Source organism: Amblyomma maculatum, chromosome 2 (assembly GCF_055883805.1).
Source record: "Amblyomma maculatum isolate TAMU_Amacu chromosome 2, ASM5588380v1, whole genome shotgun sequence".
Classification (NCBI taxonomy): Eukaryota; Metazoa; Arthropoda; class Arachnida; order Ixodida; family Ixodidae; genus Amblyomma; species Amblyomma maculatum.
Window position 1 is genome coordinate 3,468,570 of NC_139345.1, and position 6,000 is coordinate 3,474,569.

Sequence of the window (6,000 nt, forward strand, 5' to 3'; positions counted from 1 at the left end):
CCTTGAGCAGGACGTACCTCTACACTGAATCGATTGCATTTACCTATCGACCACCGCTTTCGCCGACAATTGCGGAAAGCTTGATGGACTCAGTGGGGGACATGTATGAGTCAATTCAGCGAGATATCGGGTGGTAATTTTACTGCGGCGGGAGACACTTCGGGCTATAGGTGTCAGGGGCAAATGTATTGGTGGGTTGCAGAAACCTAGAAGTCAGCTTCTCTGCCGAGCAAACCCCCTTCACCATGGCGGCCAAACCTGTTTTCGGAGCAGAAGTTGGGTGCAGCGCAGAATACGTCATGTCCAGCCGGATGTCACGGACAAACCTGGCTAGCAGAATTCCTCCGCTTTTGAAAGCCTGGAGGAGGTAGGGGCGGAGAAGGCGCAATGAATGGCTCTAATGGCACTCACGATTCACTCGCTTCGCGGAGGGGTTCTTAATCCCATAATTGCGGCCGCAAGCAGTGAGGTGCAGGAAATGGACTTTACCATTATTGTCACAACAGAGGTCTCCTGCACTGCACCCAAATTTTGCCCCCAAAACAGGTTAGGCCGCTATGGTGAAGGGGTTTTTGCTCTGCAGAGAAGCTGACTTCTAGGTTTCTGCAACCCACCTATTAACGTAGTTAGACGTCAAAAACCTGCACCAGAAGAAGGCCTCCCTCGTGAAGCGTGAAACGGCTGCTCTTCCCGTGGCGTCACTGTTTGCGTTATAATAGGTGTAGGTATATTTAACTATGATATGCTGTTTGGCCACCCCTCAAATCATTGGACCTTTCGTTTCGTTCCCTTTCTCATCTTTTTTAATGGTTCACGGCCCTGCTTGACTGTCCTTTAAATAATACTGCTGTCCTTATCCCGTTGTTTCCGTTATAGTGGCGAAGCTCACCTGTATCTGTCAGCGCTGTGGCTCATTCTCTGGTTTTACGTGGGCTCAGCACCACTTTATGCTGGGGCAGAGTGGTTTACAGAGTTGGCATAAAAGTAGGGCATCCGCCTCGCATGCAAAAGCCCGTGGTTCGAATCCTGGAGCCATCAACTTATTCAATAACCAAATCAGGATTTTGCTAGACTGCAGGTGTACTAATTGTCCACCACTTCCTATGCGAATACACCAATGAATCCGCGGCCCTAGGTCTCCATAGACTGTACGGAGCAACTGAACAAGGCGGCAGTCAGGCCAATGGACCAATGGAGAGTGCTAAGAATCTATGGTTCCGTAAAAAACACCGTAGTCAACCGTAAAGCCTTTTGTTACGGGTGCCAACCGCTACGTGGTGGAGGTGCTTGATAGTTGCGCAGAATACAGTAGACCAGCTGACCTTACAGGCGGCGTCTCCCGTCTCTGGCAATCGTGGCGCGTTTGTACGTATAGTGTCGTATACTGCCGTCACAAGTTTTGGCCACATAATAGCTCTTTTTAGTCTGAACCAGAATTCGGGTATACCTAAAGTTGGCCGACGGTAGGCTCATTATGGCATGCTTGTAAATTTTATTCGCGAAGAGAGACGACGAGGAGGTAGTCTCTTCCCGTTGGAGCGAAGTATTGTATAACACACCGTTTCGCGTGCGATACGAGCACTACGCTGTGGCGAAGGGACCTCCATAGGTCGCGCTTCCAGAAAAATGAGTGGTGCTAGCGCCGTATCCTCACTTTGGTGCTGCGAAACAATGATTACGTCAACGGTTGCGATAATGGGGAAGTCTTGTTCTTCGTTTTCGCGCGCACCATCGACAGGTCAATGGTACAAGCGGTCGGCAAGTTGTGCTGGCGCCAAGATTTGTACACTATGTTCATGTCGAGCTCCTGTAACCGTAAGCACTAACGTGCAAGGCTTCCTACGGGATATGTCAAGTTCGTTAATGAGCAGAGAGAGAGATAGCTCACGACCCGAAAGTGCCGACCATAAAGATAGGGTCGAACTTTAGTCACCGCCCATACAGCAGCGAGGCATTCTTTAGAGTGGAGAGTCGGGCCAGTTGGTACATATTGGTAAGGATTCTCTCCTTGTCTGCGTCTTTCCGCTGGTTTTAATCCTTACCAATAGGCATTCTTTCTCGGTAGTGGAACAATTGGATTCAGCAGTCACCACTTAGAATCGGTCCGTGCATTACCCTCTATCCCAGCAGCGAACGTCGACGACGGACTGGCGCTAAAGGATCAGCTAATTAATCTGCGCGCATCAGCTTGGGTAAACTAGCGAGGGACACCACGTGACTCGATTCAGATCTGCACTCGCAGCTTTATTTACTGGCATTTTATCGTCCATCTGCAGTAGTGATATAGGCTGCCTTGGTGCGCTGGCCTTGTCAAGATTTTGGTGGCGACGATTCAGCATGGGACTAAGTCCCACTGCCGTACGTGATAACTCGTTCGCCGCAGTCCTGTCACTGGACGATTACAGCGCCGAGGCCGACGTTGCTGAAATTAGTGTGGAAAAGAGTCTCGGCACGAGCATCGAAGTGCGCAAGCACAGGCGTTTTCTGCAAGTGGTACGTGCCTTCGTTTGTCGAACGCCTTTTGATTTATTCTGTCCAGGTAAAGATGACATCACCTAGGTTGAGACGCACGTGTCAACTGGGCAGCAATTAGTGGAAAGTTTGCAATGAATCGACGGTAATAAGCGCAGTGGCCCAAAAAATGGCGTGCTGTCTTCTTGTCGAAAGGAATAGGGACGTTGGCGACGGCTTCCCTATTCGCGGGATCGCGTTGAACACCTCGATGGCTGAAGACGTGGCCCAAGAGAGGTCTTCATAACCGAAGTGGAATTTTTGAGGTTTTAAAGTGAGGGCAGCAGATAGCATAGCCAAAAGCACGGTGGAAAGACGTTGAAGGTGTTCCTCAATCACTGGCGAAAACACCAACGTCCTCCAGGACTAGACACGTTTTCCATTTAAGACCAGATAAAACTGCGTCCATCATTCGCTAAAATGTCGCTGGAGCGGAGAATAACCGTAAAGGTATAGGCACCTTACACCCGCTAGGCGCTGCCACCGTATAGGCTGCGTTCAGTGCCCCACGCGGCCAGTTCCTCGTCCCTGTCATGAAGTCTTCTTCCGCGTCTCCGCGGGGATGTCGTCTGCTAGCGACGTGCGGATGATTGTAGAGGTGGGATTTGGAGCTGTTATGGGGCTGAAAAATTCTTTCTAGGCGCAAACATCAATAAAGGAACGAAGGTTTTTGAAGCAGGCCATGTACACGACGGGAAGGAGATAAATTTCGTGTGATGAGGTCTAAGTAACAGCCCGGTGCGTTGCGCAGACAGGCATAAGTGTTTCATCGAAAACAATCAAATTAAAGGTAAGAAATATATGTGTCTGCTGGCTTTTAGCATATAACTGTTGCGCTGCTAGCTTTACGCAATGTAAAAGCCAACTCAGATTACCGCTACACTTTGTAACTTAGAGTGCGATAGACAGAAATGGCAACAAAAAAGGGAAGAGAAACATACGACGTTTCGGAACTTGCTCGGTTCCTTCATCGGGTGTAACTACAAGCTAGTTCTTGATGGTGGTGGCGGTTTATTAAAATAATCAAATAGGAAGTAAAGGAATGTTGCCGGCCGCGGCAACTGGTATCTATTATCTTAAGCGCCCGAGTGGCGGACGGCGGAAAGAAAAGGGACAGGATGTATAGAGAGTTGCTGCTTACCCTTTTTTTTTTTTTAATCCCGCGATTAGTCATCCTTCGCGGGTCCCCGAACGTAGCCTGTGGATGTAAGAGGATAGGCAGGGGGGGACATGGAGGGATCCTGGGCATATATTTATGTGTTTGTTTCTTTGCGCCTATTACGATTACAGCAAGAGTAACATGTGAGCGCGGCTCTGTGTCCAGCCCAATGTTGTTATTGTTTTTCTTCCTTCTTTCAAGCCATTTTTACGTTGGAATGTCTCGCAGTGTACGACCGCTGCACTACAGTCTCTGCTCGTTTGTGTGACGTCCAGCTTGTGCTGTTCCAGGCTTTAGGGGAATTTCGCACTTTTGCAGACTGAGGGAAAAATACTTGGGTTGTAGGACGGGTGCCCTTGTTCGTTCGGTTTTAAATACTTTCCACGAAATGGCTGCCGCATATCTTGAATTTCACCTAAGTAGCTCACTTTAGCCTAAGGCACTGTTACGTTTGTGGGTCGCGAGTGCCGGGGTAGCGTACCGCTGCGGCGCGCGGCCCCTCGGTAGCGTTGGCCTGGCGGCTCCGTGGACGGCGGACGGCATCAAAGGTACCAGCAAAGACGAGGCGTCTTTTAACGAAACAACCTTTACTACAACATCGAGAAGATACGGGCAGAGAAGCTGACCCGGAGAGATTACAGACACACTCACACAGCTGGTGCCTAGCGTCGTCTCAACGGCGCGTCAAAGTAGTCTCTGTCCCAGCGGAGTCGGCCGCTGCTTTTTATAGTTTTTCCAGTTCACAGGGAAAGGGTAAACCCTCACAGGAAAGGGAGAGCCAAACATGTTGGTTCACGACGAATGACTCAATCGCAGATGTTCCGACCTCATCTCCTCCACCTCCTGCAGACAGGAGAGGGCGACGCTCTCTCCCTCGATCTCCAGGCTTGGCCAGCTTCTGCACACACACGCACGCACACACATTTGGCGCGTGGCAGGAACACGCTGAGACTTGTCGGCGGGAGGAAGCGTTGCGCGGCCGATGAACGGCGTCGAAATGGCCGATCCGCTCGCGGTTCTGCCTGTTGCTATGCGGTGGCCGCGTCAGCTGTCCCACTTGTGGGTGGAGAAACGTAACAGACTGCCCCGCCGGGGAAGGGAGATCCCGAAGGGCAGGGGACTGCATCCGCTGTCCGGAGGGATCGGGATGTTGCTGCTAGCCGGGATCGTCCGACTCAGTGTCTCTTGAGCTCAAACAGCCTGAAGAAGTCCTTGGCAAGTTCGGTTTCCAAGGCACTCTGCAACTTGTCTTCAGGAGAGATTTCTGACAACCCACAACGTCACAACCACGCTAAAAACTCAACCGGTCAGCCAGCAAGCACGGCACAAACTTCACTAAGTTTTGCCAGACTATTTCCCTCTTATGCCCCCATCTACATTAAAGGGCAGCTTAGCAGCACTTGGAACGCGTCCACAAATTTGAAAATCGTATTTTCAAAACAGCACTTCAAACAAAGATAATACAATACAAATGTTCAAAATCCTATGCCAGGAAGAAAAACACCAAGAAGTGAAAACTGAGGCTTCTTCTCACGTTATGGGCTCCGACTTAAGCCATCGGCGTTACCGTTGAGATCACCCTTTTCACTAAAGCTTCGGCTGTCCGTTTCTCGGAACAACCGTACCTTCCTGTTTCTGTGCAAAGAAACGCATGAGCATAAGTCACTAGCTTTGCTAAACAACCTATCCCTCTCCTTACGCTTGGCGCACCAGTCACGCATTTTCTGGGCACGGGCGCATTTCTGCCTTTGGGATAGTCGCTTTCTTTTGAGCGATAGCTTCCACTTGCTCCATTCTTTCTCGCGCCTGCCTTTCCGTTTTTTTCTACGGCAGCACTGAAACACATGCTTTGCGCTTTCTTTTCGCAATCTTTGGAGTTTGCTCTCCTTACGATGGCAGCATTCTTTCTCGCGCCTGCCCTTTCGCGCTTTTCGTCGGCAGCGCTGGAATACTAGCCTTCTGCTTCCTTTCTGCAATCGTTTGCGTTTGCTCTCCTTACGATGGCAGCATTCTTTCTCGCATCTGCCTTTCCGCGTTTTTCGGTGGCAGCACCTGAACACTCTAGTCCCACTTTCTTTCGGCGCGAGCTCTGGTAAGCTAGCGGTAACCGGAGCTAGTAGGACACCGGTGTCGTCTGAGTGGTCAAAGTGCGGCGCCGCGTCTGCATCGCGGCCAGCAGCGCATGACACACTTTCCGTCAAGTCCGAACGACAACTGCTCACGCCAGCACTCAAGCTAGGCATTTCCTCTGGCGGCGGCGCCGCGGCTGCATCGCATGACTCACTTTCAGTCAAATCCGAACAACGACTGACGTCAGTCACATCAGTCCT